Genomic DNA, 25010 nt, shown 5'->3' with positions numbered 1-25010 from the left:
TTTTAATTAAATATATAGAAGAAATTGTAAGAGAAGAGGATATAGCCAAGAGTATAGATATGATGTATGTATAAAAATTATACTTATACTTAAAGAGAGAATCTAAACTTACAATACATATATATGCCCATAAACTAAATATTCATCTTTAATTTTCATAAATTGTGCTTCTAAATAATTATTTAATTTTCCTAATAGGATAAAGAAAGTTAATTAATGGTAAATTATTAAAACGTTATATAAATATTTTTTGATTTCAATTTTTATTAGACAACTAATGAATAGTCTTCTCTCGTTTCGAAAGTAATCATCTTCTGCCTTAGATAGATGGATTTAGGCATTAGTTTTATCCATTCATGTAATCCCTTTGCTATGGCTAGAATAGCAATTATATAAGGCGGTATTAAGCCCAGTTTCAAAAGCAAGTCTGTCTTTATTTGACCAAAACTGAGACATCCTATTACATAAAATGTTATTAATAGGACAAACATTGCTTTCGTTTTTTTGGGTGTTTTTTTCTTGGCAAAGACGGCAGCAATGGCTAAAATAAGGCAACTGATGCCCACTTTCCATTTCATATCTATTGTTAAAAGAAATACTAGCATGAATATCAGTCGTAATAGAAAATTCAAGGCTATTTTCCCCAATTCTTTTTTATATTTATATCCGCCATATCGAAACTCATCAACTAAAGAATTGATAGTTTTAGTGCCATCAAAGATAAAGTAAGGTAATAGCCAAAGTGCACGATTTATCGCTATAATATTGTCTATAATTAGGAACACCAAAACATACTGTGATACTACCAACATTATTTTCCCAATTATAACAAGGCAATTATATATTTCTTCTGAATAATCATCTTTTGATTCCCTGAGTATTTTTAAGGTTCTTATCCATAGCATACATAATAATACTGCTGGCAAAATTAATGGTGTGAAAATTATTAAGTACTTTACTTTCAGAATATCATTTTCTTTTAAAAAGATTACCCATGGTGTAACAAAGTATAATAAAACCATGGAAGAAATCGTCCCAAGTATAGCAATCAAGTTTGTTTTACACAAGAGTCGTGTATACAAAAATATGCTCTTTTCGTCTTTTAAGTGTGATAATCCGTTGGATCCAAAAAAGTCGTAGAAGTCTCTTCGTTTTTTATCACGAAGGAACATATGGGCTCTCCCTATTCTATCAAACTTTTCATTGCTTCCATTTTTTGTGTCTGGGTGGAATTCTTTTGACAGAGTATAGTATTGCTTTCTGACTTCTTCTGTTGTGCATCCTTTGTGTAAGTAAAGATCTTCATAGAATGATTGATTCATTGTAATTATGCATTCAATAATTGATTTTATATATTAAATCGCTGAAAATTTGAAACTTTAATTAAATTTTAATTTAAATCGCAAAAGCCTACGTTCCTAAAACAAAATTGTGTCGAAAAGCTGTAAAATTGGTATCTAAGATTACAAGATATTTTGGATTATGGAAATAAAAAGTGAAAATTTATTATTTTTCAAACATTATTAGATGTATGAATAGAGAAAGATGCTAAAAATATTTGTAAGTGTATATTTTAAATTAAATTTATAGAACTTGAGAATTATAAATTATATATTTCTTCATTTATAATAAATCAACAGATAATGTTATAGGCTCTAATCATTTAATCAGTGTTTCACTAAATAAAACAATGGGGTATTTATAAACTTAAAGAATATCTCTAAAATTAAAAATATGATTTCATATGCTTTATTTGAAGTAGTAAACTGTTTATTTATGAGTCAATCTTGGTATTTTAACTTTCAATTATCATATCAAGCATGTGTCCTTAAATTAAATTATATTTTTATCTATGGGTTAATTTAAGTATTATATATTTTTAGATATCCCCATTAGAAACAACTCAAAAAAATTTATTATATTTTTATATATGGGTTAATTTTGGAATTATTGTATTAAATTTTCATCTCAAACAAAACTCCATGACTTATATTACATTTTTAATTATGGGTCAGTTTTGGTATTATTATCGTAAATTTTCACCCAAAACATAACGTAATTGATTTATTGTAATTTATCATATCTAAACTCTTGATTATATCTTCTTCGATACCTACCTTTTTTCAAAACCTATTAGTTCAAGTGATTTCTTAATCTATAGTTTGGGTACAAGCCTGAATTTGATTGTGACTTCGATTTTCATTTTTTACATATAAAATAATGCATATTATGGGAGATATGATAACAGTAAATTATTTTTTTCCTAAATTTTAAAAGCATATATTACTATAGTTAAAAATACTCAATAATTCCATTAAATTAACTTTATAATAATTATATGAACTATGTGTTTTTAACGCTATTAGCAGAGAAATATTTTCTTTGAAAAAAATCAACTATTTTTATGCTTCTAAATTTGTGAAAGAAAGGAAATGATTTATGTGGACTTTAACTTGACCAAAAATAAAATCAAAATATCTCGTTATCAGCCATCGAATTGGTACAATAAAATACATTTTAAATTTTATTATAAAAAATAAACAATATTTGTGATTTCGATTGAATATCATCACAAAAAAGAAATTAAGAATTCTAAAATTATTTAAAATACAATGGCAATTTTGACAATTTAGTAAATATAATACATTATAAATTATATTAATATTTTGTTTTATTTTAGTAGTAATATATAATTTTGTCGGCTATAACATTTTTCAACATCTTAATTCAAATAAAAAAAATATTTAACACCCTGGGAAATTTGTAATTTTCAAATAAAGTTATTTATGATGCTCTTAGTCCAGAACAACACAAAAAACCAAAAGAATTTTTCTGCGACACGAAGCCAATTATCTCATTAAAACAAGCTCATGATTATACATATTCGAAATTATGATCGAGGTCTTGTTAAATGAAAGTCAAATATGCAGTGAAAGATCGGTGTATTCAAACAGTAATCCGCACTCAGGATTATTTATAAACGATTCTATATGGGAAAATGAAGCTTTAAATACGATGTCTTTTGCTTAACTTCTTTGTAATACCAAACTTTTAGGTAAATTCTGGATAACCAAATCTAAAACCAATAAAGTTTCTTGAGAAAATTTTGTTTATAACCATCCTAATTTTTTCAACAACAAATATTCAGTAAAGGATGTTGATTTCTCCGAGTTAAAATCAAAAGCGAATACATGTTATTGTGAATTTTTAAAGCTCAAAGAATATGAATACAAGACATATATCTAGCGAATAAATAGCAAATATAACGTGGAGGAAATATGTATTTAATATTGAGAAATCCATCAAAAAATCAATTTAATATGAATGAAGTTACAAAATATGCTAAATAAGCATTAATACATATTTTTTAAGACAAAGATCAACAGTGTACTATCAAATGTTTGAAAAAATAATTATTTGCTTCAAGAGAAATTTAATGCAAATCTATGCAGAATAGAAAAATTGCTAACAAATCACATGTCCTGAATTTCCATTATTGGCATGTAAAAGAGTGTTTGATGTTTTTAGAAGGTTACATTTATGTTTACAGAAATTGATTAACAATAGGTTGAAAATTAGTATAATAACCGGTAATATCGAGTGAATTAAGCCGGCTATTGAACATTTTGGTTAAAAGGTTCATGGTTTGATGTGAAGATTATGTTAGTTTTAACATAAATAATGATGAAACATATATTTTCACATATAAATATCGGATACGTTTGTAAAATAAAATATAGACCACGAAACAATTTTTTTTTATGTCATTTATGATACAGATAAAAAATTGATTTTCTGTATTGAGTTTCATCTTTACAGTCTGTGGAAATTTTTTTACTAATTTTATTCCGTGGATAAAAAAGGTTATTTCAATAGTTTATGAAAATACAGCATCATACGCACTTCCTAAAAGTATTTTTATTTAATACGCATAAATGTAATAACAAGCTTTCTTTTATTTAAATCTTTTTATTTGTAAATCCATAAAATTATATAAATTAATTCAAAAATAATTAGATATATCGAAACTATCTTTTTTTTTTAAAATGCTTTATATTTTCTCTTAAGTGAAAATAATTATATGGCTTCTTACACTAAAATAGGAATTAATTCGACGATGAGTATATTTGATGGTTTGATGAGCAGAAAAAAATACTCATGGCACTTTCTTGTATACTTTTATTGCGCAATGTGCAATGAATCAATTTTACATCACTATATTGGTATTTTATGAGTAAAAAAGTATAAACACAAGTTGGTAAACTATCCTAATACGTATTATAAATACGTAAAAAACAACAATTCAGCTATATGTAACGTTATTTGTGCAAAAATTACATAAAATATGAATTTAGTGGAAGAAAATAGCCTTGTCTGTATAATTAGTCTGCCAATATAATTTATAATAATTAATTTTATTTTAAAAACATTTCCAGCAAATGAAGCAGATTAGATATAAGATAACGACAGTTATCATAAACTGTAATATTATTTTTTGTTGTATAGACAAATTATTTTATATTATAAGTATAGTAAGCGAATACAAAAAAATTCATATAAAATATATAATATTTCTTTGCAAATATATATTCTTGACCCCCCTAAAATATATAGGTTTTATATGAATTTTGTTTTTATTTTAAACAGAGATAAAAAAAACATGCATAGACAATAAATTTTGATATATTACTATTAAAAAAAAATTCAATGATATATGTATTTTTTATAATGTAAATTCAAACAAAAGAATTGGTTTTCGGTATTCTTTTTATAGTTTTGACTGGCATATATTTTTTAAAAGAACATGCAAAATATTATAAATTTTTGTTCTTTCGAATAGCAAGACTGCGCAGTACATATATTTTATTATCATTAAAAATAAGCTAAGTAAGCGAAATATTAATATTAGACAAAAATTATAATTACTTGATTAACAACAGCACTGGTAATACATAAATTTTGCATTTAAATTAAGCAATTTTCACTATCGATTAAACGTAAAAAGCATACTAAATATTGGTCACAAAAATAATTTATTACATGTAAATATATCCAATAAAAAAATTCATTAAATCATTGATACACAAAACTTTAAATTGTTCATAAGGGAGTTATATTATTAGCTGTGTTACACATAATCATTTTTCGCTGATTATAGCAACTAGTTTCTTGAAATTCTGCATTAAGACCAAAAAAATATTATATAGCACATGTTTAATTTATTTGGATTTATCGTGGAAATAACTTTTTTTGTAATTAAAGTAGATAGTTTCTATAATTAAGGAGCAAAAATTTTTTTTTTCCATAGAATCTCATAATATCTTTAAAGGCTTATCACAGAATATGATTAAATAGATTTTATGACGTAAGACTTATTGCAATTTTAGACAATACATTTAAAAAAGTAAACTAATGTTCTAAAAATTTTTAATTAAGATGATATGGATCGTATAAAGATTGTCTTTATTATAAAAAAACAGAATAAATTTGTAGTTTGAATATAATTTACCAACTAAAACCATAGCCTGTAATCAAAACCATATAAAATGCAATGAAGATTTTATATTGTAAACGCTGCATACTTACTTGTGGCATATATTAATAGCAATAAACATGAAATTTTATAAAATCAGATGTGTATGGTTTTTTTAAGAATATTAGGCAATCAAAGATAATAATAAATAAAAAATTCAAATGCGAAATAAAATGTTTAAAATATTATAATGCTTTTAAAAAAACCAAACCTATTAAAAAAAATAAACTTCATCTATAAATATCAATGACAGAATTTTTATGTCAATCACGCAATATGTGATTGTATTCATTGTTACTATAAGTTCTTAAAAAAATATGAAGTAATATTTTTTTTAAATAAGATTTAATATCTTGGGTAGAAAATCATGAGAAAATATACTTTTTTAAATCGCTTGCCTTTAATTTATTTTTACGGATTTGGTTATATATAAATTTAACCATGTAAAATTTAAGTTTGTTGTTTTTTTATGTCTCAAGTGATTAATCATAATATATCAACTGCATAATATGCATGCAGATAGGGTATAAAAAGCAAATGAAAATGAACGATTTTATACCAACAATTTGAAATTATATCATCATTATAACAGCCTTTTTTTGTTATTAAAGTATGATTTTCGAGTATCTAAAGTCCGTATCACCAGATTTTATTAATAGTATGGTATGTCAAAATACCATTTATCTACCCTACTATTATCACAATAAATATTTATTAGAAATTCTATTTACAATATGTGTCGTAGTAATAAATGTTTTGGTAACACAATTATATAAAAGATGTTAGAAGAACTTGAAGTCACAAACCAGATCAAGGGATAAAAGCAAATACTAAATTGAAGAAACTCTTTTTACGAATAATGATGGGAATAGTGGTAATAAAGATGATTAAAGAAAATCGGATACGGCTCATATTATATATATGATATACCTTTAGTAAATCAATCTCGTTATAAAGGAGGAGAAAGTCGCAAACTACAATACAAAATTAACACATAAATATATGTCCAAATTGTTAAATTGTTGTAAGCTGTAAGTAAATTAATATAAATAAAATGTATATAAAGGAAATATTTAATCTTAGTAATATTATTTTTGTATTATTGGTATAAATGTGCATTCAAACGAATCTAGAACTTATCCAATAAATTAAAAAATTAAATATTTTTAACATTTTTTTTACGATTAAAACTATCTATAAATCTAATCTCAGACATTTCACTTCCTTTACTATATAAAAACATGAAATATTAGAACTTTTGATTTTTCTTTAGAATATTATATTGAGTCTAAGTTCTGATATGATTTTCTTGGTAAATTATAATCGATAATAGTATTCCGTGGTCTATCAATATGAACAGTATAGTTATCGCCTTATAGTCAATACTCCTTTAAAAAATTATTTATTGATAAATATTGATTATTGTTTTTCTTTTTTCTATGGATGAAATAATTATGTAATGTTGTGCCTTTTTATTCTTGTGATCATAGCTACACCTATTCATAAAATATAAAATATATGATCATTACCATAGATGCTTAACCCATAACCCTACATTTTATAGATGCGACTGGGTAGAATTTAAAAAGATTATGTACTTGTAATTCTATAGATATAAATCCCGAATATATATAAATTCATTAAATTACACACCGTATTTTTAGTATTTTACTCTCTTCTATATGATTGATAATAATTCTGAAGGTTTGAGAACATTAATGATAATACGCAATATATACTCGGAGGAAATCCATAATGTGTATATTTAATAGAAAAACACATCGTTATATAAACTTTAAACATATGTTCTATTTTTTATTTTTACATCAGGAAAGCTATTATTAATATTGGTTGATAGTCTACTATTTTTCAATCTTTACTTAAATATATAATGATAAAGTGACGTCATAACCATTGATTTTGTCCTTTGCAGAGTACAGAATCACCAAATTTTTATATGTACAACAATCCTTTCTCTATTTGCTTTAAATTCTTTCTATACGTTTATCAATGGTTTTTGTGGTTAAGCTAAAATATAAATTTTTGTTTTAGTCACATCAAATTTTTTTTAACAATTAGATACCAATCATTGTATTTTTTATTATCTAATATCTTACATAATTTAAATATATTTTTGTTCTTTTACTATTGTAATTACATGTTTTTGATCATTAATGCCCATAAGATTATGAATACACTAAGTACAAAACATAAAGTATTATTTAAAATTTACTGATGTAAAATTTCCGAATCGCCATTTATATTTTAAAAAGCATTTTAAATAGTTATTATTTACGGCAAAGATTGAATCGATACTTTCTTCCGATAACAGTTTAACAAATACATGTTTATATTTCTGAATTTTTAAATCATCATTTTTTTGTTTTGTCAATTACTTTCTTATATTATTGAAATTTAAATATCATGAAAAACGATAATTAGCTTATATTTTGAGAAACTAGTTTTATTTGTAATGTTTAAATTATAAAAAACATTATTTTGGGGTGTTTATAAGTATAATCTATTTGGATTTCACGGATATTAATTCTAATTAAAATAAGATCACTCTCATTTGTTTAAAATTTTATCATAAAATATTCCATAGACACATAATCGAAAAAACTCGCGGTATATCAAATATTTAAACGGTATCATCTGTATTATTACGATTATTTGAAAAAAAAATAAAAGAAATTATCATTATAAATTTAAAATATCGTTATATTTTTTTATCTGAACTTTTTATATAATTTAAATTTATTTATATGAGAATACCTTTTTAAAATCAATGTATGTTATATAATTTATCTAATTCATGAGCTGAAATAATACATCAATCAAATGAAATTTAAGGTTATTGCATAGAATCACACGTGATTTTACTATTAAAAGCTTCAAAATAATCAAATATCTTTATACATTTATATATTTTATTCGATTATTTGTGTAATCGTAAAAGAAGATAAATATTAATTTTTGGTAAATGTAATTCATATTGAAAAAATAACCTAAGATAATTATTTATTTAAAATATATCATCCTTATGATTGAGAAAAACTAATGAATTAATAGGTCTCGAAAGAGGGAGGGGTATTGAAGAAGACTTTAGAGAGTAGAAGATAGCCGAAAGTATATATACGCTGTGCGCACAGAGAATCAAGCAAGCTATGTCTGAGAACAAAAACTAAAATTACAACTATAAATATAGCACATAAATAAAAAATAAAGTTGTTGTTAGAAAATTTGATATATAATATTTGGTTTGAAATAAACATAAAAAAAATTTTCAATAAAAGTATGGTGTTTTCATGCTGGTTTTAACTAATAATCTCTTTATAATATCAAAGTTTAATTTATGCGAAAAATATTGAGGTTGCAACTGGGTATTATTTATACAAAAATATGGATCGAATTTTATGTAAGCTTTTTTAATTATACCACTAAATGTACCAAAATAAATATTCTGTCGATTTGTATGACTATAAGTTATATAAGCGTATCTCGTGATTTATTGGATTATACCTTCCATTACTATTTATAAAAAAAATATTATTTCACCTGTCATAAGCTCAAATAAATGCTGTCAAATATAATTTTATCGTTTTAAACTATATTACAATCTTGTTGTTAAAAAAATTTTATTTTTATAATTAAATATATATGAATTCTGTTTAATATAATAACTTTTATACAAATTATCAGAAAAAAGTAAATTTGTTAAAATAAATTAATTTAAAGTTCTGGGGATCAATTTTTTGATTAATAAAAAATCAGCTAGTATATATTTAAAATTATTCATTTCTTGTCAGAAATCACAAAACTATACCACAAAAAAATAAAATTATTAAATAAATTTCAATTTTTAAAATAAATTTTTATGCTGATAAAATCATAGCAAAGAAAATACACGAAATTATGCAAATATTAATCAATTTTTCTAAAAATATAAAGAATTCCGGATTGATATTTTCAAATATAACACCATAAAAAGATGGGAATAAAATAAACTTTTTTTTGCTGGTAAATTCAAATTCTTATTTATCACTGCTATATTGCAGTCCAGTACTATTTGTCATAATATAATTTTTTCTTCGAATTTTTTTTTATGTTCAAGAAAAGATGAAGTTCACAATTAGAGTATAGTTAAAGGTTTATTGTTTTTCTGTATAGAATAAAAAGTTGAAGTTTTATTAATGGTTTTTCAGACGAATTAATAAATGTTAAACACAACTTTGTGCAAAATTATCATAGAAAAAAGCAATAACTATTAAAACCAAAAGTAAAACATTTTATTTTTTTAATGATAATAACTTATATATAACTTACAGGGAATAGCTTTTTTATAAAAATTTAATATATTTTAAAAAATTAAGTAGATCAACAAAAAACTATAGTAAGTCATTAAATGTATATATTAATACTATTAATAATTTCTGTATATTATTTTACCACAAAAAAATAATATAATTTTTATGAATCATCTTTGATCATAATTCATTTTATACAAAGGTGATAGTCTCTCTTATTACAATTACTTCCTTATAAAAAAAAACATAAAATTCAAATATATTTTTTAAAAATATAAAATATTTATCCGAATTTTTAATACTCTTTTTTTATAAAAAAAAATGTGTAATTTATAAATTTAACTGATTATATTTTAGGAATTGTAAATAGTTTAGATGATAAAATATATCTGTTGATATTTCTATAAAATAGGAGCCTTAAAATAATTATAAAAAGAAAAGCTACTAATGAATCATAACTGTTATTAATATCAGTTTTTGTTATAAATTAAAAATTTATGATTTTAATACAAATTATTTATGTAAAAATAGATAATAACATCAGAATATGAAAATTAATGTAATGAATATTCCTAGTTTTACAAAGATATGTTTGCATGTACGAATTTATATCATTAATAATAGTGCTTATTTAAAATAATAAGACTTATAAAATTCGCGATAATTATACCAAAGCGGATGCCCCTTTTAATATATGTTGATATTTTTTTGGTTTTCATAAATTAAAATTTTATTAAAACGATCTTTGTGTCGCCTTATAGATCAAATAAGGTTTATATTAGAGATAAAGATTTTTTTATAGATAATTTAAATGATAATTATAAACATAAATGCGCACCTTTATAAGACTAAATATTCTAATTTTATCTTAGTTTTTTATATATAACAACAAAAAAATTATTTTTAATTTACTATTATAAATTCACAAGCATAAAAAATAATATATTAGATTGTATTATACCTATAATCATCAATCAGAACTGTCTAATTTGTGATTTTGTACATTTTTTCATTAAGAAACAATTAAGAGTATTAGATTAATCATCTTCCTCAAATAATAATACCTTTTCTGCAGTTTGATGTGCATTTTGGCACACAATCATGCAACAATCAAATTTAATATATCTTTGGAATCAAATTTCGTGTATCTATACCAGAATTAATTTTAAAATAACCAATTTTTCATTGGTGTCATTCAAATAACTTTTCACGTCGATCTACTGCCTATAAGTAACATTTTTCCAAAACAATAGGAACAAATAAATGATAAATACACATAAAAAATGAATTCTTCTGTATTAGGGAACAAAAAACGCGTATCTGGGCATTAAACCCATACAATTATGTAAATGTATTATAGTTTATCCTGTCATTCCTATATACACCATAAATTTTTGGTTCGGTATTTTAAAAGTTTGTCGATCTGCATCAATTATAAATCTGTTATTAATATTTAGCAGTGATAGGTAATATAGGTTCAAATACTTGTGAGTGTCTTCGGTTTTAAGATCTTTAATCATTTGTATATTTTCTACTAATTTATATTAATCTTGAATAGAAGAATTTAATTAAAATCTTAGTGTTTCAGTTTTTAATTATGTTCAATTTCTATGTATTCTTTGAATATTTCTACAAATTCCAACGCAATATTCTCTTTGTTCTATGTATATCATATAGGTTTATAGGATACGATTCGTGTTTTCTATTATCTTAAAATCCAAAGTGAAATCATCTTTAATATTATATGATCTATCAGCATTTTCAATTCATCATAAAATGTGTTTTTTTTTCATCTTGATTCATGACCTTTTAAGTAAGCATTTAGTTTCATTATTGTATTCTAAGCATCCAAAAACTCGATATTTATTTTTTCAGCCAATAATTATTTCTTATTTTTTTCGAGTTCTATTTGTTCTCATTTTTCTGTTTGAATCTTGTTTTAGATTCATAAGGGAATTTGTCTTTGTTGCTTCTATCGATATAATTTACATTTTAAAATACTACGGCAATTAATCTTGATTTTTTAACTTTTATGTCTTGATTTCTTATATTTTCTATATTTGCGAAATAATATTTTCTATCTTGTACAGCTTTTATATTGGCTTTTAATTCTAATCTTGATTTATAAATTCTTGGGGTTCCTTAATAAAAATCCATATTATTAAAATAAGACCACTAATTTCATATATCAATGATATGGAATAAATTAAATTATTATGTATACCATCACTGCTGATAATCTTCTTTGAAGCTTTAGCGTATTATATTCCAATGTATACTCATTGCATACATTAAGCTATTATCATAATTAAAACACAATTCTTGTGCCAAGGCATTTCAAAGATTTATTGTTAATTATTTTGTGAGGTTTAAGTTGTCTAGTTAAATAAGAAGTTTTCTCATTAAATTTTTATTAACGGATTTACTGAATATACCCTTTCTATCGACACTACCTGAAATCTAATTATCATGGATAATGCGAGTTATTCGCTTTTAGTTTTCACAAAAATAATTTTTTTGCGCAATAATAAAGAGTTCCACTTCTAAGTATATTCTGTAATTAAAGAACTTTTATATGCGTCATATTTACCATAAATAAAAAACTGGAACCATGCAAGATTGAAAATTCTCTTTATTCAATATAATATATATTGAAAATGTTTTTGATTCCACACAAAAAAATTTGTCATTAAAAACTTGAAGGATGATTATTCTGCTAAAGAAGTGAAATTAATGTATTTCTTGAAATGTAGGCTATTCTTAATAAGTCAGAAAATTAATGTATGCCTATTTAAATTTTCTTTTTGGATTTTATTCGATTGCATAAGTTCACATTAAAATATCTTTCACAGATCTAAATTTTTTTATGGAATATAAACGCGCAGTTTACAATATAAAAACTTCGGAAATAAATAACCATTTTCGAATGTGAAAAAATAATCGGCAGATATAATCACCTAAAAAGAGAGTAGGCCATATATTTATCGTCTCATGATGATATTAAAAAAAATTTGCAGCACAAACATATATGAAAAAAAAATGCTCTAAAACGTTTTTATTTTTAATTACATAGAAAAACTGATTTATAACGCTAAACTGTATTCTTTTGAACATAAGAATGCTATTTTTATATTGTAGGAAAATACAGTAGTATATATAATTAATGTTACTTTATCCGTGAATTAAATTGTAGGTATTACAAGGAGAAAATATATAAATGACTGTTATTTATACCATTTTTTATGGAAAATAAAATGAAATACGTATATATGTATCAATTACTCTTGATTATTGTTTTTGTTTACTAGTTTTATTCCATAAAAATTATATAGTTTATATAATATATTTATGGATTGAAGACTTTAAATATGTAATAATTCTACTTATAACATATTTTTAAGCCTTTAAAGAGTGGTTTTTACAAAATTGGAACAAAAAGATACATACAAAAAAGAAAGCGGGACTTCAACACAATGATAAATATATAACCATATATTATCTTTTTTATGTATCACAGAGATTCATTTTTTTATAAAAAATTTAAATTTCTGAATTTGATCTTAGTTAAACGAGAATGTCGATAGATTTTTTTAGTATATTTAACATCAGCATAATTCATGTGTGTTTTTTAATCATATTCGGAAAATTAATATGAAAACAATAATTTGAATCATAAGGCAAATTTTATTTCTTATTTTGTATTAAATCGGAAAAATTATAATAACACAAATAAAAAACCAATTTATTTTATAAATAGTTTTTTTGCTGTATGTTGTGTTAATGGGTTTTATATTATGTAATGTTTACCTAATAAAATACTAGAATTAAAAACACAGAGAATTTTTTGCAAATTCTTAATGAGTATTGTAATTTGTATTTCATATGTGTGTATATTGTTCAAATTAGCAGAATTATAATATTAGTATACTTAAATATGTATTTGCAGTTATACACAATAAAAGGAACTATGATTTGTACAAAACTTAAATTCTTAATATTCAACATGATCAAAATTCTTTTTTTTTGATTGACTGGCATTTAATTTTTTACATCCCTTATAAATTATTTTTGTTAATTTATCAAGCATGTCTGACAATCATATTGTAGAAATCAACTATTGTTTCATACATAATTACTATATAAATTATGTAAAAAAATGTTTTATCTACTAAACTTCCAAAGTTTTTGCATTTATAGTATTTTTTTCCAGTGATCAATAGAAATTAATGAAAAAAACCACTCTATATAGAAACTAAATATTCTTTAAAAGTTAATATGCCACATATTAGCTTTGTATAAATTGCATTCTTAAATCATTTTATATATTAGGGTCATATATATGCTAAATACATGCAATTAGAAATCATTAAAAAAACGTTTTTATTATTGCCGTATCGCATAAAATGCTATGACAAATAAATTTGCATTTTTCTACAAATAGATTCTATAAAGCGCGAAATAGTTTATTTACAAAAAAATATTTTTTTATTTAATAGAATTATATTGCACAAAAATTATGTACATACTTTAGAACTATTTTGAGCATTTGATTTTATAACATTTTATTTTTTTATCATTTTATATATTTTCGTCTTTAAAAAACGAAACACAAAATCAAAAAAAAATAAGTGCAAAATCGCATAAATTGCTTTGCATGTGTATATAAAAATTTAAGGATAATTTTTTAGTATGTTCAATTTTACTATGTTATGTATATGATTTGAGAAAATATAGCACATGCATAAAATCCTAACACATTATATATTTATCTTTATATATAGTGTTCGTAAATAAAGTAAAACATTATATATGTATCTTGCAAAATTAATTTACTTATTTTATAAAATATTTGCTTATAAGTAAACATATAATATATAATCCTCGTATTGCATTTAAAGGATCTAATTTTAGTTTTTACAAGAAAAAAAAAGAAAATTGATATTTTTGTTATATTTAGCCTTATTGTATCAAATTTATATGAAAATTTTTACCCGAAGATGTATTACCTATTAAAAAATATATAATCACCATATAAAAAATACTGTTTACCATTTAAAATTTGCTGTATGTTCTTTTTGATACGAATAAATCACACGATTTATTTATCATGAATAAAAAACAGAACTGAAAAGGCGACTATTTGTTATTTATATATGTTGAATCAAAGACAGTGTGCATACTCTAATAATTTTTGGTTTTTATTGCATTTTTATGGTAAAGTGGTTTATATTTTAATATGTTTCCGATAATATTATATTTTATTTGCTTTACATCTCCTCTAGAAGATAATATTGTTTAAAAATAATGATATAAACATTTTTTTGCGTAAGAATAAGCTTAATGCACATGTTTTATTGCATGTTGAGTCATAATGTCAAGATTTTCGGGTGATTATTATAGATAGATAATATTGGTTTAATTTATAATACATTTATGTATGATTTCATGTAGATAAAACCAAAAAAACATTTATGAAGGCTAGAATCAATTCGCTTTGACGTTTTCTTATTTATAGACAGACATTATAACTTTTTAATAAATTATTTCACATAAATATGTAAACATTAATATATTAGAAATGAAACTTAAAACGTAAAAAAACAACTAGAATTATTGATAAATAGTTTTACATCTTCTAATAAAACATATGATTATAAATAAGTATAATTCATAATATATGAAGAGCAGAATTTTATATTCTGAATAATCTTATTGAAATTTTACACATATTACTGATTGTCATTCCATTTCTTCCAATACTAACGTGAAGACTAGATTGTTTCAAGTAGATAATAGTTAAACCAATATTTTTGATGAATATTATAGTATCGAAAATCATTACGAACTAAAAATTGTACTCTTATATACATTAAATTATAAATTACTTTTTTTGAGGATCATCCAAAAAGAATTAAAGGTAATTAAAAACATTAGGTGAATTTTTACTCAGTTTCAATATTTGAGATGGATTTAATAATATGAGACCAGAAAATATATTTTAAAGGCAATATTATTTGGGTTAAAAGACCTTTTAAAGATTCATACTATATTTTTATACGCTATACACATTAAAAATACCACACATGATCTATTTTTGCTCTAATGCGTCATAATAATTCTGAATTTAATTGGATTTATTATCTAAATATAAAATAACCAAACAAGCTTATATTTGTTCAATGTCAAAATAAAAATATGTTTTTCTGAAAAAATTTGAGTTGTATATTCTTTTATGTGACAAAAACAGTATTCATTTTATATAAATCGATTCAAATCGCTATTCTTCTCAACAAATAAATTGATAACAATCTAATTAGAGGTGTTTTTTATGCCATCAAACCGATAAAATAAGAAATTCGCACAATATTTATGCGGTCTATTTGACAAAATATTGAGCTTGTATCATAATTAATATAATCATATATATTTCGATAATTATCTAAGATATCAAATAAACCAATTATTTAATTTGCGTAATAATCAATAGTAAACAGAAATACCTCGATTTTTTTACATTTTCTAAATTAAAAGACCACAAAAATTATACGTAAATCGAGTTAACAATATAAAACGTTTAAAATATATTTATTTTTACCTTTGACAAGTTTTTTAGCGATTTTACATAACGAAAATTTAATATTGTTTTTATCATACCAAGATTTTGTAACATACATACCTTGTTTCAACCAAAATCCAATTATTTAGACGTTATAAACACTCGAATCTAATCTATTTGAAAATATCAGTATTTTTAATGATTTTTTTAGTCAAATCGATCGCCAGTACGGATTAATTAAATATATATTTGCCGCTAATTTTTGATGCTTGGTAAACATATTCAAAGGAAAATAAACAGTCAATTTACAATTGAATTATACAACACATATACTTTTATATTACACTAATATATTTTATTGCACACTATTACTTGAAATACTACTTTCAAAAAATATATATCCGATAAATAATAAATAGCTGCATAAAAAATATTGAATACCGAATATTTAAATTTGATGCACAAAAATTTTATGAAAATGATCAATAAAGAAGGTAAAAAACTAGTTTCTTTGTATTTTTCAAAAATAAAACCAGCCAAATCATAAAAAAATCACACATCAACTGTAGTACTTCCTAAAAATATATCTCATATATTAACACACAAAATTTGATCTTTGCATGAACAACATCTAGAAAATTTTGGCAATGCAAATTATCAATAGATTGACTGCTAGGGATGTAACTTTAAAGCATATTTCTAGATTATAGATCATTACCAATATTTGAATTAGAGAAATGCATTTGATCAAGATACGGACTATCAAGCAGTGTGCTATGCAAACCACTTTATTGACAAAATATTAACTCCAGACAGCATTTCTTTATGTAACGTTTTCAAATTCGCAACTGAAATGTAATTAACATCCTAAAAAAACAACACCAAATCAAAAAAAAACTGATGCACTAGTTAAGACTAGAAAGTCAGTAGCTGAAACAGTTTATCAATATTCACTTTTATAAAAAAAATCCGTTTATATTTTATAAAAGAATAGAAAAGTCTATTAAGAGCAGAATTGCATACCACTTATTGTACATATCATTTCGTAGCAAATATATCTTCGTGTATTTTGTGGTATCAAGCATGTAATATTTAAAGATATAAGATAAGAAAACCCCCAAAAAACACTAATAAGTGTCGGATATGTGACATTATTCGTTAAATAAGCAGTAAGAAATGAACATTTCTTTCAATCCCGAATTTTAGATTGATATAGACATTAAATAATGAAAATTTTCTGAAGAAAAATTTAGTTCATAATTCAAAGATGGCTAAAACTTTACATAATAATTCTCGAATGGCGTTATTTTTATTTTCAAACAGAGATAATATGCTGTTAAAGTCATAAAAAAAATTATAAAAAAGGGCATTTAAAAAGCTTTAAAAGATTGGTGTATCGTAATAATACCCATTATAAATTATTATATACCCCGCGACCATTAAAATATCAGACAACAAGCACAAATGTATTTAAATAAATAACATCGGGTGTTCTAGATACATTAATACGACCAGAGGATTATAAGTTAATTGTGAATTTTGTTATATTAGGAATATGAATCACATTGACCCTTTCAATAACGAATGGTATAAAAAATATGAAATATACATTATATTTATGTATATGAAGTATATACCATAATAAACTTGAATTATTTTAACAAGAATTTTTATGATAATAGATATTCAATTGGGAGTAATAAGACAGCAGATATAAAAAATAGTAAGAAAATGTTTTTTTAATGGAAAAGTAAAAATTAATAAAAATGTTTAAATAATTTAATTTATGTAAAACTTTTAGAGCCAATAAATTTTTGTTACATGTTATTTAGAAATGCATGGATATGGTTGACAATAAAATCGTTAATTATTTATATTAAATTTGTATTGTATTTAATAAAATCCTATAAAATTCATGCATGTTCATATATCGTTTATTAAATTAAATTAATTTCATTTGGAAAATAATATGATAATATTACATTTAGCATCAAATATACTTATTAACTAAACATAACTATATATCTTTTTTATACCAAATTTTTAATTTTTTCACTAGCACTACTTAGAAATAAATTTTTCCATTATTACAGGTCTTTCTATATATAGACTACCAGCAAAGTTTTTTTTCGTTTTTTATCAATAAATACAGTGTAGCAATAGAGATATAAGAATAGATAGAGCATATGTTTTTGAATACCTAGTATGGTATGATTAAGCAACTATTTATGTTAATTTCATTGGCAATTCTATTATAATTAGAGCAAATCTTATATAAGTAGACAGCAAAATTTTGTTTCTTTGCATGAAAAAATACATTAAGTAAAATATATATGAAATTTTTTATTCATTATTTGTATTGTTTTAATAAAATTCTCTATAATATTGGAATCTACTTTTATATTTCTATGAAGAAGGTTTAATTTTATTTAAAATCGGAGCTTGAAATCCTACTTTTTTATGATATATGCCATTATATACTCTCAAATTCAGTAAATAGATTTATAGTTTAAATCTCACCACTTCAATGGGGCGTTTCTTTAAGAAAGATTCATATCGTACCAATAATGCTTTTGATTGATTGTTCTTGAATTTACAAAAAGGCGAATCAATCAGTTCCACATATACTGTATAATTGATCATAAAGCTTTTTTTCACTGTGTTGGAGTATACCATGTTTGCTGTTTAGCTTGCAGATGTGAGGCTGTATTCCCTTTTTGGTAGTAAAGAAATGCACCTTAAGTGGAAGAGCATTCAAAATAAAACCATAAATATGGATTATAATTTGAACATCATATCCTAATTGATCGCTATAAATTTTGTGTTTTTACATTGTTATCTGATATTGGTGATAACTGGGCTGAAATGCCTGCCAAAAGTAAACAAGTCATTCGTTGCTTTAAATTGTTTTTATACCAATTACGGCAATTTGGGTGTTTTAAATCCAGCAATCGATATATTGGTCTGATCATGTACTTATATTTACAATTACGATGGAGCTGTCAAATCATGAAAAATGTGTATTTAATCAGTAGAGTAATTAAATGATTTAGGCACGAGCTTTCAACTATATAGCAGATCAAATTTTCTAAGCTAAATATCGTCTAGAAAGCTATTCGACATTAAGAAAATTCTAAAATTCAAACAAAAATTGAGATTATATGTTAAGTGGTTACAGAAATAAAATTTATCACAATATACTAAAGCTATAACAAACATTCATTGGTTTCATTAATTCATGCTTAAATGTAATTTAAATGGTAAATGATATAATATATAAACTGAACAAACGGAAATACAAAGTTTATTGTAAAAGATATAAATGAATCACGAAATTTGAAATAAATATGACGTAAATACTCATTTAGTATTACGTGTCAAAAATAAACAAGAATCTTGTAACTATATATGTACACATATTTCCATTTTAAAAATACTGTTCTGTAAATGAATGACAAAAACTTTCTATTCAAATCTAGAGCGTGTTGATTACGCATTATAAATGAAATTTTCATTTTTTTACATATATGTTTTGTATTTATTTCTGTGACCATTACAACTTAACATGTCGCTAAAGATATGATTATAAATGTAAAATCCTATGAAATGATTAAGATTTCCTAATAGAAAATGTTTTCTGCTATTAACGAATATCAAAATGTGCAGTAAACATCAAATTACGATTTTATAAGTTTTATTTTGTGTTACAGCTTTAAACAACGAAAAAAGAAGATAACTGAATGCAATAAAAATAAATATAGAATAAATTGGAATCTGATTGCTATATAAAAATTAAGACACATCTGTGATTCTTAACAGCAGAAACTCATCTGTAAACTAAAATAACAAGCTCGCAAAACCAAAATAATAATGAAAAAAACAATCACTATAAAATACAAAATTCAAGTTAATTAAAAAGAAATACTGTTAAGATCCTCAGCGATGTAAGTCTTTATAAATTATATGTAGAAAAAATATAGTTTTTTTTATATGCACATTGATATAACTGTAAATAATTCGAATTTTAGTTTGTGCGTTTAGTACAATTTTCTATTTTAAAAAAGTAATAATAGCATCATTTTTCATTCAAAAGTTAATTTTTCTGAATGAATTTCATATAGTTTGATGTGACTGCAAAACCAGAATATTGGACAACTACATATCACATTCATCACATCCAAGACTGATATATCTTATTAAACTCCTTTTATTCTATCAAATTACATACATGAAAGTGTCCTGTGAAGTTTAAAGGCTTGCATGTATACTTAACCTTCATCTAAAGTATTTTTGATTTTTAAAATAATTTTTATTTAATTTTATAACCACCCAATCACAGATTATGGTGTATTGTGTGATTTAAGTTTAACCTTTATAAATATAACCAATTTCATTTACAAAGGTGGTATATTTCTTGTATTTATAATTCTCGACTTAAGTTCAGTTTTAAAAACTAGTTTTCCATTTTTTGAATGCACTTAATAATATCTATTGTTTATCGTAGATAGAATACTTTGTTATTTATTTATGGGTTTAATTTCTTTTTATCGATTTTATCTATTTAGACGTGTTCAGCGTGTGGGGAATATTGCACAACTCCTTGATGCATCTTTCGACACCTTCTCCTGATCTATCTTCATCAACTGCTCTTCTTCTCTCAAATGAGATGAGTTCAAGTGTCTTGCGGAATGTGAGAGCTTGCATGTATGCTTCTACTTCGTCCGGTATTTTTAACTCCTTAACATCGTATATAGAAAATAAAGTATTATGTATAAAATTATACCATCTGTTAAAATACTGGTATCAATTAATATTTTTCCAACTTCATTTCAGCAAATTTCTTGTACTTAGTAAGCTCAGAAATTTTTAGTTTTACACACAATCTTCCGTTTTGTTTTAGAAAATATATATATCATATGATTTCATTGTGTATAACCGTGTAATCTGGCATAAAATTCTCTTACATATCGTTACCATATAGTTGATTGCATTATATTTCTTTTTATAATGTGTAACCAATCCTCTTGCCGATTTACTTTTTTACGTTTCAAAAAGAAAGATAATATCACCTTGTTTTGGGTTAGAAATTCTTAAGTTTACACCATCTTATCAATCAAATGACATCAACCAATACATTTTACTTTCTTTCAAAAGTTTTTGGTGTAATTGTTTTTTTTTAATTTTGCATAATAAACTTTTCTTGCTGCTTTTTATATAGTGTCTTTTTATCGATGCTGTTGAACCTATCTTAATAAGATAGTCTTTAATTAGAATATATGTTTTATATTTGTCTTTCTACTTTCAAAACAGTAGGCCTATTCTCTGCAAACTTTTTATATCATTTAAAGCAGTTTTATAGCTAGTTAAATGCCTTAATATTTACAGTTCAAGAAAGCATAGATAATTCTAAAAAAATATATTTATATAAAATAATTTTTTAACCAGGTTAAAGTTTAATTGAAAAATCGTTATAAGCATTCCTATTTTTTTTGGTTTTTATATTTCTGGTTTATATTAAGTTGCGTTTTTTATCGTAATTTATGCGCGATTTTGAATGTTATTACACAGATTCATATATATTTCATGAAGTTAGTTTGGTTTCTATAACTTACATATGGTGCGCTATTTTTTTTAATTATAACCAAAATTTTTTAGTTTATAATAGTTGTAACTATCAATTACTTCGTGGTATTATTTACAGCTGAGCTAAGTATAAATGATGCATATTGCGCATATTTCAGGATTGCCACTAGTTAATATTTAATTAATTTGAGATCTACTAATACATAAATTTTTTTTATCATTTTTATGTCATATCATAAAGTGTATTAATTTTCGTTTTATATGTTCGTGTTCATTATCAAACAAATATGATTTACTTTATAAGAGTTTCATATGTTTACTGCGCTAATAACTGGCGCGTTTATATTATATAGTAAAGCGAATCTCTACAAAACGAATAAAAAAGGATACGGCTGTTTCTTTCTAGTATTTCTTAATATTTATTTTTTTTTCATAGATTTCCAGACTTTAGATATACAGAGATAGTTATTTTTTAGTCAGATTGAAAAAAGAGGAAGATATCAGCCAGATATGTTAAGATACTAGTAAAAGTTTTACGTTCACTATTTTCAACGCGTCATATACTTATAATAAGCAACCAACTTAAATGCAGAATATCTTTCTGTAATTTTTTAAATCGCAATATTAAAGAGCCCCTTTTTTTCCTTGGGCACTTCTTATTTTCATATTGTTTTCTGCAATAGATCCCTTTATCTTCACCATATATGCGATGCTTTTAGATTAGATTTTGTGCTTAAATTAAATAAATTGAACATAGAAAATATTGGTTTTAATAACTATTTTGAAAATTTCTTGCTTTAGAAGCAAATTTAATAAAATAGCATCTTATAGTTGATTTAATACCCCAAAGATATGCTTATATGAGTTCATATACAAATTTTTGTAAGAAGGTATTTTTGTATTAAATAACTTGAAGATTTCAAAAAGTTCATTGGCATTTACGTCCGGCTATGATCTCATAATGTCAACCTATATAACATCTGTTGACAAAAATGGATTTTAATTTTCGGATCGGTGGAAATAGACATAAAAAATCATTAAAGTACATTAACCATTATTTTACAGACTCCTTACCACATTATTATATAAATATCATCATTTTTTTCATATGATGCGCTGATTATATAGATATTAGTTCAAGTCAAACCTCTATAGAAAAGTCATCTATTAAGCTGAAAGTAATGGTTTTCTTTTATAAAGTAAAACTTTTATGCACTGATCTACCCTTTGAATATTCATTCGGATTTTCATCGTATACCTGTTGGTAATGGATTTAAATAATATTCATATTCCTTTTCAGACGATAAACAATAAAATTTCTAGAAGTTTTCAATTTAAAAGAGCAAACATCGTCAGAAATAAATTATCTAAATATATATGATGTTTTTGTTTCTGTTATTTTCTTATGTTTAGTTTGTTTTGGTCTACTATCATTTTAAAATTATTATACATTTATATAGCCAAGATTGAATTTTAAATATGGTGTAATTTTTATTTGACTAAAATATATAATTCTTGGATACAACACAAATAATAACTTATATTATCTCTATATTGATAAATCACAATCAGCATCCCGCATTCGTTCAATACTTAAAAGTTCGAGTGTATTTCTCAATCATAGTGTTTGAAATGTTACCTCGATACAACAAAGATATTATTTTCTGATTTTTAAGCAAATTTTTGATACAATTATTTTCATATGAGATTGTATTTAATATTAAAAATAAGAACAAATATTTTGATATACTTATAATAGATAAAAAAATTATCGCTATTAATGCGTATATCTACTTAGTCAAAAAAAAACCATTCAAATGTTTTTTTCCTTGTATATTTTTCATGCTAATAAAAAATTATTAATATTTCTTACAGCTGCTAATAATTTTAGACGTATTTTTATTTTCCTTGACACATAAAATTGATGAAATGCACATTAAAATGTAAGAAATACCATCAATTCCATCAGATATTGCACAAAATGATCAAGAGTTCCGTAATTTTATTTAAAATTTTAGTGATTTTTTCGATTTATCATTTAACCTTCATCAAAATCTATTTTTTTTGTGGGTAAATATTTACGAACTATTTATTAAGAAGCGCTTATATATTAATCATGAATAAAAGGGAAGAAAAATAGGAAACAGATACTGAATAAAGGGCTATTTCATATCATTCTAATCATTATGTAAATAAAAATATATTTGATTACAATTTATAATAAAAAATCAAGCATTTTTTACTAAGATTTCATATACAGTATTTTAATTTTTTTATATATTCAATATTTTTGTAGTATATATCTCAAATTCAGTAAAATGTACGTTTTAGGAAATCTTCAAACTTGAATATACTTAGATGATTTCTCCACATAATTGATTCGGAATAACGAATCATTTAGTAGATAGTGAATTTTTTGGAAAACAAAAATTTAATAATCTTTAAAACAATGTTATTGTCTAAAAAAGCTAGTGTAAATAAGATTATAGGATATTCTACATTAGTTTAATATGCATAATGTTTTAAGAAGGGGACGATGTATTTTCATATAAATATCAAAATACAATACACACTTGAACCTTAAGTCTATAAAATATGTATATACGATAAACTCGCCATTTGAGCATGAAAAAGACTATATCGTTATCTAAAAGGCTTTCATATATATTTTGTATTATATTCCTATAAATTTCGTGTTCTATATAATGTAAATAATCAACTTCATAAATAAAAATGGCCCAATAGTATTATAATAAAACGTATAAAAACAACAAGAAAGAAAAAAATATATACCATGCCTAAAATACACAAATGACTTTAAGCATCTAAAAATCTTTTTTTTATCGATTAGATTAATAAAAAATTACCACACCATGATTTCAAAAGATTTGTGTATTGTATAATAGAAACAGTCAACTTATGGCAAATTAATATGCATATAATGAATTAGAAAAATCATATAAAATAGTTCTTAAACATCCGAGCTTGGTTTAAGGACTTACGCCTTAATTTTACATTGCTTGAATTTATA

This window comes from Rhyacophila brunnea, unplaced genomic scaffold, assembly GCF_057557595.1.
Source record: "Rhyacophila brunnea isolate RB1 unplaced genomic scaffold, BYU_Rbru_1.0 scaffold_34, whole genome shotgun sequence".
Classification (NCBI taxonomy): Eukaryota; Metazoa; Arthropoda; class Insecta; order Trichoptera; family Rhyacophilidae; genus Rhyacophila; species Rhyacophila brunnea.
This window is presented reverse-complemented; position numbering follows the sequence as displayed.